Below are 12,783 nucleotides of genomic sequence, written 5' to 3'. Positions count from 1 at the left end.
ATTTGAAGTCTTCCCCGCTTTGGAAGAGGGGCAATATATGTAGGAGTTCTGGATACACATGATTGAAGAGTAAAAAAGACTGTGGGACAAGCTCTTCATAAAGTGGGTAAGAGGCACAGCACCTTGGTAATAGACAGCAAGTTAAAGACAGCAAGACAACCTAGGAGATTACTCTATGTGGGCATTACAGAGCCAGATCCATGTTTACTCTAAATTCCCTCCCTTCTGGAATCGGTGTCTAATGCACCCCAGCATTGTAACATTACCAGTTTGGGATATAGAAGTTGGAGGACAGTCACAAAAGCAAACTCTGTGATGATGTATTTAGATTATATCAGGTCTAATTCAGAATGAGTAATTTAGAAACGAGATCCCCATGAGAATGCAGGATCCAGAATCCTCAGAAACACTGCAGGAGGAGCTGATATTCTCATATAATTTGAAATGGAAGCCTTAGCTATTTAATTTGGAAATTAAAGAAAATGGTCACCTGAAGATGTAGGGTTTCACAAAGATACCCACTATCACTGAGATTATTTAACTTTGTTATTACATTTTTATTCAATGCACTCATACAAGGAAAAGGAATACAACATGTGAATATTACAAGAGATATTGTAAAAATATTATTATTTACCAAAGATTGGATTCCATACCTGGAAAACTGAGAAAATTTGGTAAGTCGGGGTGGCCAATATTTAAGATAGCGTGTTTTCTTCGACTAGTAATAACCAGTTTTGAAATATGATCATAAAAGGATACCATTTACTATAGCAACCAGAATATGTTTGCTATATTTAGCAAATAAAAATCTGGGATATCCAGTTACATTTGAATTTCAGATAGAAAATGAATAATATGTTTAGTGTAAGTATGCCCCATGTAATATTTGAGACATACTTATGTTATAAAATTCTTCATTGTGTATCTGAAAATCAAATATAATGGCATTCTGAATTTGATCTAGCCAGCCTAGATCAGAAATATCAAGTGTCATTTTGAAAAAGCAGAGTGCAGGTTACAGAGCTGATCATACGTCTCCTGTGTAGGTATATTCACTAACTTCAACACTTAACATTGATTTTTATTATAGTCAGCATTTTAAACCTTTAAAGTCCTTTCAAAGTTGAAACTCAACTATGGAATGTACCTTTCAGTAATTAAAATAAGTTTTAATTCTATGTGAAAACAATTGGCTCCCATATTTTTGGCCCAGTGAGGCCTGTTCACATCTGGTTAGATTTTCCAGGCCTCCTATTTCATATGACCAGCAGTTATCTTTATCCTCAGGAATGCGCTCCTTCCTCCCCCACCTCAAACAAATGTCCACCTGCTTCATTCACACAGCCTTGGCTGCCACGTGCCCACTCTTCAGCAAAGCCCGTCTGCTGCTCACATCAGCAGCACATTCTGCTCTCCCATACGGACTTGGAGGGCCCTCGGGGGTGCTTAGGCCACACTTTGGAGAAATCCATTGCAGTGCATTAAACACTGACCACAGCACAAGAAAAGGAACCAGCTGTCACACTGGAATATCCCAGAATTTGAGTTAGCGAAGTTTTTTTAAAAAGGGCCGTTGTTAGTGGCTGATGAGCCACGTTTCCCTGAAGGGTGCAGTGTTCTTGGGAGACAGCCATTCCAGGATTTCAAAGATTAAGTTATAACTGAACAATGTATGAGGATGTATAAAAAGTAATTTACCATTTTATAATTACTTTTAATTAACCATTTTATAATTACTTCCTCCATGGTAATGCCTCTGGGCCTGATTGTGAAAACAATTATAGGCTGGGAATTTGCATACCAGTAATAAGCCTTAACATAAACGCCATAAATGTAGCTATTTCTTGATACTTATTTGGCATATCATGAGATCACAGCTCTAACTACATATTATTCACCCCCAGCCTTCTTCCAAACTGGAAGGAAAAATAAAAAGAGAATAGGTTTCTTTAAAAAAATGTTTGAAATAATTACAGATTATTTTATTCAAAAGTCACTTACATGTCCCAAGGTTATCTACTTATTAAAACAAAAAGTAAAATGTTTTCTTCTCGGCCTTCAAGGTGTTCTCCATATCCCACACTTACTCAGTTACACCTGTCTCTCACCAATATCAACGAGATGTCATCACACACACACAGAAAATGACTATATTTAAAAACCACAGTATGCTCTTTTGTTGTCTTTTGTAACTGATGATTAATAACACAATATTATCAATTACATCCATTGCACTGCTTGAAATAAAAATAACGAATTTTTAAATGTCAGAACAGAGACCAGTAGAATCACCCAAGGTTTCACAATAAGCCATGTTTAAAGGGGGAAAAAAGCAAAATGTCTTTTATTGCTTTGAATCTGGCTTTTTCTTTCTCATTAGTTTCAGCATGGATCCAAAACCTCCTTTCACACCTGAGTTAGGAAAATTAACTGAAGGGTGGGTGACCTTTGTCTGTATGTGCTGGCCACCATCTAGCACATTATGATTTTTTGGAAGAGACTAATGGGAAAATTATTAATAACTAAGGGAAGTTTATTTTTCTCTATTAGCCAGACACTGATGTAGCAGCCCTGACCTAATGCCAAAATAAATATAACAGGAAAGAGCCAGGTGCTTTGATCAAGCAGGCCCGTCCTTCAAGGTGTCCTCTCTAGTCTAGTCTAGTCCTTACACCATTGCACTTTGCTCTTACCAAGTGTGAATAAAAGAGGAGTCATTGCATACAAAATGCCTGGATTTTTTAAATCATTCTCAAAGCCATTACTCATATATTACTCAATGTTCTTATTATAAATTCCTCCAGGGCTGAGGAAAAAAAAAGTGTGACTCTCATTGTGACAGAAAAAGAATACTTTATCATTTATACTTTCCTTATTTTTCTTAGGTTCCAAGATGCCCAGAACTCAATGTTTTTCAGCAAGCAGAACCTTTTATCGGGTAGGAAGTCCACCTCTCTTTTAACTTTGGGTTTTGCCTTTTAGTTGTGTTCATAGGTGTTGGTCTCTCACCATATCTAAGTAATGTGTATCCCTTTTGGAATGAGTAGGTAAGATCGCTTAAGTACAAACTTAAACATAATTATTTCACGTGATGTTTCACACCTTTCCAACCTCACCTGAGCTCCAGTAAGCCAATGGGATAACCTTCTGTTTGCTTGCCTGCCTTCTGACCCTTCAGCACGCATACCCTCAATCGTACCCTGCATTTATCCTTCCCCTAACCTTTGCAGCTCAGCACCTATCTTTTCTTCAGCCACTGAGCTTTCTAGCCCCAGTTGATTTTCTGAACACTAAAGCTCTTGGTACAGACGCTACTGGGCTCTTTGATTTTTCTTTTGAGTCAGTATTAGGCTTTGTCTCTTTAGTCTGATAGTAAGCTTTATGAGATCAATATCCAAGTTCTTGCATGTAAGTCGAGGCTTGAGAAATTTTTGTTGTTGACAAACGTTAGTCATTTTAAAAATGTAACTTTCTTTAGCTTGAGTATTACTAGTAACACATTATGGCTAGACTAACCATACAAAACTAATTCAGTCAAACTACATTTAGTGTGTTTTTGTTTGTTTTAGATTCCATTAACCAGTTGTTTGAACAAAGCGCCAAATTCTCCTTCTTGTATTTGTTTGATGTTAAGTCAAGTCTGCTGCCTGTGTTTCTAACAATTAGAGAACAATGTTATTCTCATATTTATTGATAATCTCCTTAGCCTCTGCCAAGGACTTGTAATGTGCTAGCTAGTGTACGAAGTATAAAGATAAGATTCACACACTCTTCAGTTAATTTCTCTAATAAAGTTGAGAAAGTAACTATTGTCTCCTAAGCCACAGTGAGGCTCATGAGCAAGGGAAATTTAAACTCAAAGCAGTTAAAAACATTCTGTGTTTCTTTATTCTTTTTCCCTTTTTAACTCTTCTTTTTTCATTGTGAATGCTTTAAATATTTTACTGGTATCAAATCTGACCCTTTAAAAAAAATCATTGTTTTTATTTCAAGCAGCACATTTGCTCTGGTTGATAATATTGTGATATTGCATCAACTGCTACAGAAGAACACAAAACAGCATGTCAAAAAAGTAGTACACAAAATAAGCATATAGTAGGTACAACATAAATGCTTGTGGATTATTAAATAATCCTGAATTCCTACTGAATGTAATGTAAATTGAAATATTGTTAAATTCTGTGATCATCTGGGACAAATAGGTTAACATCAAAAAACAGAAATAATTCTCTCAGAACTATTAGGCGGATATCATAGACAAATAGTTGAAAAAGAAAAGACCTATTGGGTTATTTGAAAAATAAACAAAAAAGCCACAAACAAAACAGAAGAAAGAAAACGAAAAATTATCACGCAACAAAATAGCCTATTTAGCTTGTCCCTAGGAACTTCAAGAAAAAGTGAGAATTTGAAAACCAATTTTTCTTCAACTATAAGATGCATGGAAATGACTTGTAGATTATTATGTGGGGTATGCAAATCAAATTCAAAAGCTATAAATCAGTTAGCTGGGACTTGGAAAGTACTGAATAGTCAAGAAAGATGGAAATGCTAGGGGAGTGATCTCTCTATGCAAACTTGAGTGCTTGCAGATTTCTACATGTTAGGACACCTCTGTTCAAGATTAATTAGTATTGAATTTTCCATGCTGCAGGAAAAAAAGTAAAGCCCGTCTGGGAAGCACTTGTATGAGAACAGTAGTGAAACTTAACCAAAAATGTGAAAGTAAGATGTGATTCTGTCAAAGGACTGATATTATATAGAAGAAAAAAAAAAAAAAACAGCAAAATATACATACAAACAATGCTTTTGTTTTGCAAATTGTCTCTTTTGAAACTTCCATTGTAACACGTCTTTGTTTTACTATTTGCAGGTAGATTTTTTCCTATTATAAAATATGCTTATTATATTAAAGAAACTATAAAAATATATAAACTCAGGCTTTAAAAACTATATAAAACCATTTATAATTTCATATCTCAGAAAAATAATTATAATATTTTGTCATACAACCTCCACTAATTATTTTTCTATTCACGAAACAAACATAGAATTTTTAAACTAAATGATTTTGTACATGATGTTTTGCTATTTCACATTTTCTCATATAATAGACTGTTGTTAATACCTTTAAATACTCGTTGCTGTGGGCAGAATAATGTTTCCTCTCCCCAGAACATTCCCATCCTAGTCTCTGAAAACTTTGGCTGTATTAGGTTACATGGTAAAAAGGAATTGAGGTCACAAATGAGATTGAAGTTGCTTATCTCAAGTTGACCTTGAGATGAGGAGATTAACCTGGGTTATGCATTTGGACCCAGTGTAATCACAGGTATCCTTAGAAGTAGAAGAAGACATAAAAGAAAAAACCAGAGAGATGACAACACGACAAAGAATACACCAGCCCCTTCTAGTTTTGATGATAATGAGAAAAAGCCACATACCAAGGAACACAGACAGCCTCTAAAAGCTGGAAAAGGTAAGGACACAGATTCTCTCCCAGAACCTTCAGAAGGAACACAGTCCTGCCAACATACTGAGTTTTGCTCAATGAGACCTTTGTTGGACTTCTGCCCTCCAGAACTATTAAATAATAAATTTGTGTTATTTTAAGGGACTACATTTGTGGTAATTTTTTCATATGGCAATATTTTCACAGGAGCAATACAAAACAAATATACTCATATATATGGATGCCCATTATTTTAACACCTCATACTATTTTATTTTTGGATGAATCATAATTTATATAACCAATCCAGCAGTTGACAGGCTTTTTCTTAAAAGGCCAGATAGTAAATATTTTTGGCTCTGCTTGGTTTGTCATCTCTATTAACTACTCAACTCTACCATTTTAGTACAAAAGCAACCATAGACAATATGTAAAGAAATGGGGTTTGCTGTGTTCCAATGAAATGTGCTTATAAAATAGGCTGAAATTTGCTGACCCTTGAAATAATCCCCTATTTATAGACATTTAATTGTTTCCAAGTACGTGATTTGCGTTTAGAATTTTCTTATCAATACATGTCGAAAGAAAAATAGCATAAATTGGCTTTTCTAACTCTGACATATTTTCTTAAACATTCTAATCCTTCAACTTGGTTTTTAATTTTTGAACCAATTAAAAACACGTATTTACCTTGTCCTGAAATGCAAAAGTTTGAACGTAAAATGTTAAATGTTGGATTTTACTTAACTAAGTATAGTTCCATTCTTAAAGAAAACAAAATGGATCTTTAATGCAAAAAATTAAATTTCCAGGCCTTAAGAGATGACAAAAATGGCATTGATCCATATAGTCCTTTTTATTTACGTGGGAATTTTAAAACGTGCAGTATACCTGGTAATAGGCAACTGAGGCAGACCCCCAAAAAAAAAAATACAAGGCATAAATTCCAAAACAAACTTCTCACTCTCCCCATCTCCCACAATTTCCTAGGTCAGGTCATGCCTTAATGGTAAAGAGCAAGCAATAGAGAAAAATCTGAGATTTTGACTTTTCCAATGCACAAAAGCATAGCTGTATTTCTGAGGATTTTCAGGATTACAAGTTCAAAAAAAGAGAGAATGTTATTTCTAAATTAACCATAGGAATTCAGATAAGCTAAGATTTTTTTCAGGGGGGAGTGGTAAATGTGGGCATAAATACAAATAAAACAAACAATCCTCTGATTACACGATTCACAAAGCCCACAGGAAGTGAAGAACTGCTGATGAGTGGGTTTGATAAATGTGTCTCATCCTCCTTCCAACGTGTGTTGGCATCACAGAGACTAGCGGACGCTCCTCTCCTGACTAATGTAGTGACCCAAACTGAAGGAAAGACGCAGGTGGCAGAAAGAATGAGAGCAATGGATATTGTATTATTCACATCTGTGATTTCCCAAAGAAGAATTCAAGACTTGCTGTGTGCTTCAAAAGCAGATATTGCAATTTAACTGTTGCAAATTCATCACCCTACATTTTCATTGAAAGTTTTCTTGTTCTTGGTGCTGATTAAATCCGAGTGCATTATGTGCTTTTCTCTTATGCCTTCCTATGCTGTATACAGACACTCTAATCTTATCTTCCGCTACACTGCTTTCCAAATATTCTCTAAAATTTGATAACTGGACTTAGAGAAACAACAAAAACTAAGATGTACTCTAGACCTTTTGGTGCTCCTAGATATGAAAACCGAGACATACCGTAGAACCTACTGAGAGGTGACAATGTGCTAGCAGCCCTCACTCTCGGCGCCTCATCGGCCTCGGCACTCTGGTGGTGCTTGAAGAGCCCTTCAGGCTGCCACTGCACTTTGGGAGCCCCTCTCCGGGATGGCAGAGGCCTGAGCCAGCTACCTCTGCTTGCAGGGTGGTGTGGAGGGAGAGGCACAGGCTGGAACCGGGGCTGCGCACAGTACTCACAGGCCAGCAGCTGCAGTGGTTGCGCATGGTCCCCGAGCACTGCCGGCCTGCCTGCACTGCGCTCGAATTCTGGAATTCTGGCTGGGTCTCAGTCGCCTCCCCGTGGGGCAGGGCTGGGGACTTACAGCCCCACCATGTCCCAGCGCCCCCCTCCATGGTGGGCTCCTGCGTGGCCCGAGTCTCCCCCATGGGCGCTGCCCTCTGCTCCCTGGCACCCGGTCCCATTGACCACCCAACGGCTAAGGAGTGTGGGTGCACCGCAGGGGACTGATGGGGACTGGCGGGCAGCTCTGCCCCTGGCCCAGTGCAGGATGCACTGGGTGAAGCCGGTTGGCCTGCTGAGTCTGGTGGTGACTTGGAAAGCTTTTATGTTGGCTGAGGGATTGTAGATACACGAATCAGCACTCTGTGTCTAGCTCAGGGTGTGTAAATACACCAATCAGTACTCTGATTGGTTAGTATCTAGCTGACCTAATGGGGACTTGGAGAGCTTTTCTGTCTAGCACTCCGTGTCTAGCTAAAGGGTTGTAAACCACCAGTCAGCACTCTGTGTCTAGCTCGGCGTTTGTGAACACACCAATCAGCATTCTGTATCTAGCTCAGGGTTTGTAAATGCACCAATCATGCTCTGTGTCTGGCTGACTTGGTGGGGACTTAGAGAACTTTTCTGTCTAGCACTGGGTGTCTAGTTCAAGGATTGTAAACGCACCAATCAGCACTCTGTCAAAACAGACCAATCAGCTCTCTGAAAAATGGACCAATCGGCAGGATGCGGGTGGGGCCAAATAAGGGAATAAAAGCAGGCTGCCTCCGCCAGCCAGCAGCAGCTGGTGACTCCAAAGGGTTTTGTTTTATGGTGTGAAAGCTTTGTTCCTTTGCTCTTTGCAATAAATGTTGCTGCTGCTCACTTTTTGGGTCCACGCGCCTTTATGAGCGGTAACACAAAGTGCTAGACAGAAAAGCTGTCCAAGTCACCAGCAGGTCTGCAGCTTCATGCCTGAAGCCAACGAGACCACGAACCCGCCGGGAAGAACAAACAACTCCACACCTGTCATCTTTAAGAGCTGTAACACTCACCGCGAAGGTCTGCAGCTTCACTCCTGTCAGTGAGACTACGAACCCACCAGAAGGAAGAAGCTCCAAATACATCTGAACGTCTGAAGGAACAAACTCTGGACACACCATCTTTAAGAGCTGTAACACTCATTGCGAAGGTCTGCAGCTTCACTCCTGAAGTCAGCGAGACCAAGAACCCACCAATTCCAGATACACTACTAGACAAATGTTTTTACTTTTTATGTTTTATTAAGCGATTTCAGTGTATTTCAGTTAGCCTTAATAAAAATGGGACTCAGAAAGAAAAGAAAAACTCTGGCTTCTGGGTAAATATTGGACACTTATGGATATCATCCTCCTCCTCTATTACACAGAAATTCTGGTGAAAATATGCATTTTAAGAAGAATAAATAGAAATAAAATGAGAAATCCATGGTGCGGAGAAGTAGTTGAACTACCACGTCATAAGGCAAGAACAAGACCTGGATTTTAATGTCCATGCAGAGTTAGAGTCACCACCCAGTCCTTGGCTTTGGCCATTCTCACTAGGATCCCCAAGAAGCCAAGGTCTGGAAGCACCCTATTTGCTTGAAAAGTGAAACCTGCATATCTCTCCTACCAGTCCTTGTTTCTTTTCCTTTTCTTTTTAAAATTAAATGTACAGGGTTTTTTTAGTTGATAAATAAAAAATCATATATATTTTTGGTGTGTAGTGTGATGTTTTGATGCATATATACATTATGGAATGATTCCAGTTCCTGTTTCTTGACAGAAGCCGGCTCCTTTGCTCTGGGCTGCTGGTGGAAGCTGACTCACCAGTGGGAAATCAGAGTTCATAGCCAGAGCTATTGATGAATTCCTCTTTTCCATCCTGAGTCAACTCCAAACCAAGGCACTCACATACAAACAGGCTCAGAGTTGGGAACTGTGTAGAAGACGGATTGACACAAGCACAGAATGGCCTCTATAGTGAGGCTTACACAGCCCAGGAAATGTGTCAATTAAAAATCTCATGAAAGTTAAATCCCATGTAAAATTAGCATGTGGACGTTACACATTAGCACATTACAGAACGTCTGAGGAGAAGTCAATGCCAAGAAAGTCAGTTTACAGAACACAAAACTGAGAGAATGCACATCAAAGGAATTAAATCTACTTATAATATCTGAGCTGTATTATAATGTAAAATCATTTAAAATGCTAAGAGTAATTAAGGAAATAAACTCCGTACAATCAAGAATGAGAGGATTACATATCATGAAAGTATACATGCATACTTACATACTTGCAAGTTTTTTTGTATACAGACTTCTTAGCATTCTGACACTTTTCATCTCTTGTCTAGAGATGATGGTAAAGGTTTAAATTTCTTTCTGTTATAAATACCTCATTTATTTTTTGTTTTATTGCATCATCTAAAACTTCCAGGTATAATTTGACTACAATGAATATTTATGAAGGTCCTTGTCTTTTTATCGTTTTAATGAAAGGCTTTCAAGATTATAAAATTGAGTGCGATGCTGTACCCTGTATTTTGTATTTTTCAGAAGAATATTCTTTGAAAAAATTCTTTTTTATGTTAGAAAAAGCATACTTATTTCTGATTTAACATGATATTCTTTAATAATATCAAATGCTCTTTTAAAGAATAAATCAAATCTTCATTTTAATTAAGAAATTCTAAATATTAAAGTACACTTATATTTCTAGTATAGTTCCTAATTAGTCATGTGTGTGTGTTTTATGGTACTTGGAGAAGTCTGAAGCCTTCGAAAGTTTTCTTCTATAATATTATTAATAACTGCTCTTGTTATGTTTGTTTTGGTGCCTTCTTTAAAAATACCAAATATTTATAAGTTTGTGTTCTTTTTTCTATATGATCTCCTGATTTCTAATAAGGTTTATGCATTGTTTGCCCTGTATTCTGGGAGATAGTATTAAATTTTCCCTAGATGTCATGATTCCATGTTCCACAGCATCACCTTTTCTATTTAATTCTTTGTATATGAATTTAAATTGTGCCATTGGTTTTTATTTTTCTAGCAATATTTCCTTTTCTCACCATCTCTCATTTTATCTATTATCTTCTTCTCTCAAACTATTGCCTTTTTATCTCAGGTGGTTCTCTTAATATGGCTTCTAGTTTCCATTTTTAAATGTGCTCTTTTATTTTATTGACCCAACAGTGCCTGAAAGTTCTGAAGTTGCTGTTTTACAGAAGTGAATTCTTCCTCTAGTCGTGTAACTTTTATTCCCTTTCCATGACTCTATTCATTTTTCTCAAGTCAGTTGTTTTCCTTTTCCTTATTTTTAAATGATTACTTATCACCAATAAGGCAGGATCATGTGTTTGTCAACCAAAAATAATCTGAAACTTTCTTTACCTTAATGGTTGTTTCATTGTGTTAAGGCAATCTTATCCTCAGATTTAGTGCTAGACAGACTGATTCCTCTTCCACTTCATAATGTTACCACGATCTAAGATATTTTTGTTTGTTGTTATGCTTTACCTTATCCTATCCTCACTTTCTGGCTAAAAGATTGTCTGTAGTGGTAAATCATTGAAAATAATCATAATAACAGCATTGCATGGTTATGCTTCTTTCAAAGCTCTTCATTCCAACTGTAGACCTTTCCATGTAGGTACTTTTTCCTGAAGGAAGAAAACATAAGCCTTCAGAAGATAGGCTAGCATACAACCACAGGTGAACTAAAGCCAGTTATTCTATTATACAAAAAATATGTGACTAAAGGTATTTTGTGTATCAAACATGATAAAGGTTCTAGAAATTATGAAGTTGAGTAAAAAAAAATTGGGGGAGCAATGAAACTAACAGAGGATATCTGGAATCTCACATTATCCCTAAGGTTATACACAGCCTGAGAAGAACAAATTGTGACACCACTCTATCAAAAAGCTATGAGATTGTTTTAGATTCTGAAAATTATGAAAGACAGAACAGGGGAATGGGTCTGTGAGAAATAGACCATGAGCATTTCCTGTTAGAAATTTAAGATATATTTCCCATTAAAATGAGAGATGCATTTTTTTCTTAAACAGTACTCAAATAAATTTATGAATGGAACTCAGTGAATTATTGATAAAAAAGATATCAAGGTGATAGATACGGATTAGATAGATGAACTATTGATGCTAAAGGATAAATGGGATTTCAAGGAGGCATCTAGAGACTAGAGATGCCACTCATAATTATTTATTTTATTTTCTCGGAGGAAAGATGCATTTAATATGCCAGATTTCTCTAACAGGAATTCATATGAATAAAACAGGAACATTTGAGACCCAACATATCTTCCCACAACCTATGTAACTATGTGACTCTCCTCTCCTGCATGTGGCAGAAAACACGTTAACTCTGGAGAGGATGACCGGGGAAAAACTTGGAGTTAGCCAAGAGTGGAGATTAAATATCTTCCTAAAGAGAGGGGAATTAAGTAAATCTATGCATATCAAAGATACAGAATCCCGTCTCCTTTCTCAGATCAGCTCACAAATGCTGTGGACCAAAGTGATGGTCCTCCAAGTTTGACTCTGGAGAATCACTCTATAAAAATCTGGTTAGCGTAGGAGAAAACACCTATACATACTGACATTTGGAGGTGCTATAATGCAGCTCCCCGCCTTATGCACGGGTCACAGATTCCGCAAGTCAGTGATGCACACAGAGATTCTACTCAAGAGTTTTGGTTTCTTGGTCTTAAATATAAAAGAAAATTGAGGGATCATCAGATATTGAGGAAAACAATTACAGTGAAATTAAATACCCAAACAAATTAGAAAAAAAAAAATGTCCTCAGAGAAAATATATTGGGATCGGAAGAAGCTGTGCTTGTGCTTTGAAATACACCTAAACCTCCATGTACACAGATTGTGTTCTAAAAAAAAGTTCAAGTGATTCTTTACTAGAGAACTAGGCAGTTCAGGTGCTAAATTTAGTCATGTGGGCTATAGACAGGCTACAGAAAAATGAAGCTTTACACCTTAGTCTACTTCAGTGGCTTTATTTTCTTTTTGTGTGTGTGTGTGGGTTTTTTGGTGTTTTTTGTTTGTTTGTTTGTTTGTTTGTTTTTTGAGACAAAGTCTCATTCTGTCGCCAGGCTGGAGTGCAGTGGCACGATTATCAGCTCACTGCAACCTCAGCCTCACGGGTTCAAGCAATTCTCTTGCCTCAGTCTCCTGAGTAGCTGGGACTACAGGCACCTGCCACCATGCCCGGCTAATTTTTGTGTTTTTAGTGGAGACAGGGTTTCACCATGTTGGCCAGGATGTTCTCCATCTCTTGACCTCATGATC

General features: G+C 37.4%; 1 long non-coding RNA gene across 1 annotated transcript in view; it reads right to left on the bottom strand.

Moving 5' to 3' along the window:
* Window positions 1-12,080: 12,080 nt before the first annotated feature.
* Window positions 12,081-12,783, bottom strand: part of LOC139357907 (uncharacterized) — a 244,630-nt gene continuing 243,927 nt past the window's right edge. The window contains exon 4 of the long non-coding RNA XR_011611932.1: window positions 12,081-12,186. This is a non-coding gene — a long non-coding RNA (uncharacterized lncRNA). The remainder of the gene's footprint in view (window positions 12,187-12,783) is intronic.

The sequence above is a fragment of the Macaca nemestrina genome, chromosome 13, assembly GCF_043159975.1.
Source record: "Macaca nemestrina isolate mMacNem1 chromosome 13, mMacNem.hap1, whole genome shotgun sequence".
Lineage (NCBI taxonomy): Eukaryota > Metazoa > Chordata > Mammalia > Primates > Cercopithecidae > Macaca > Macaca nemestrina.
The sequence above is the reverse complement of the archived record's forward strand: the minus strand, read 5'-3'. Positions and strand labels throughout refer to the sequence as shown.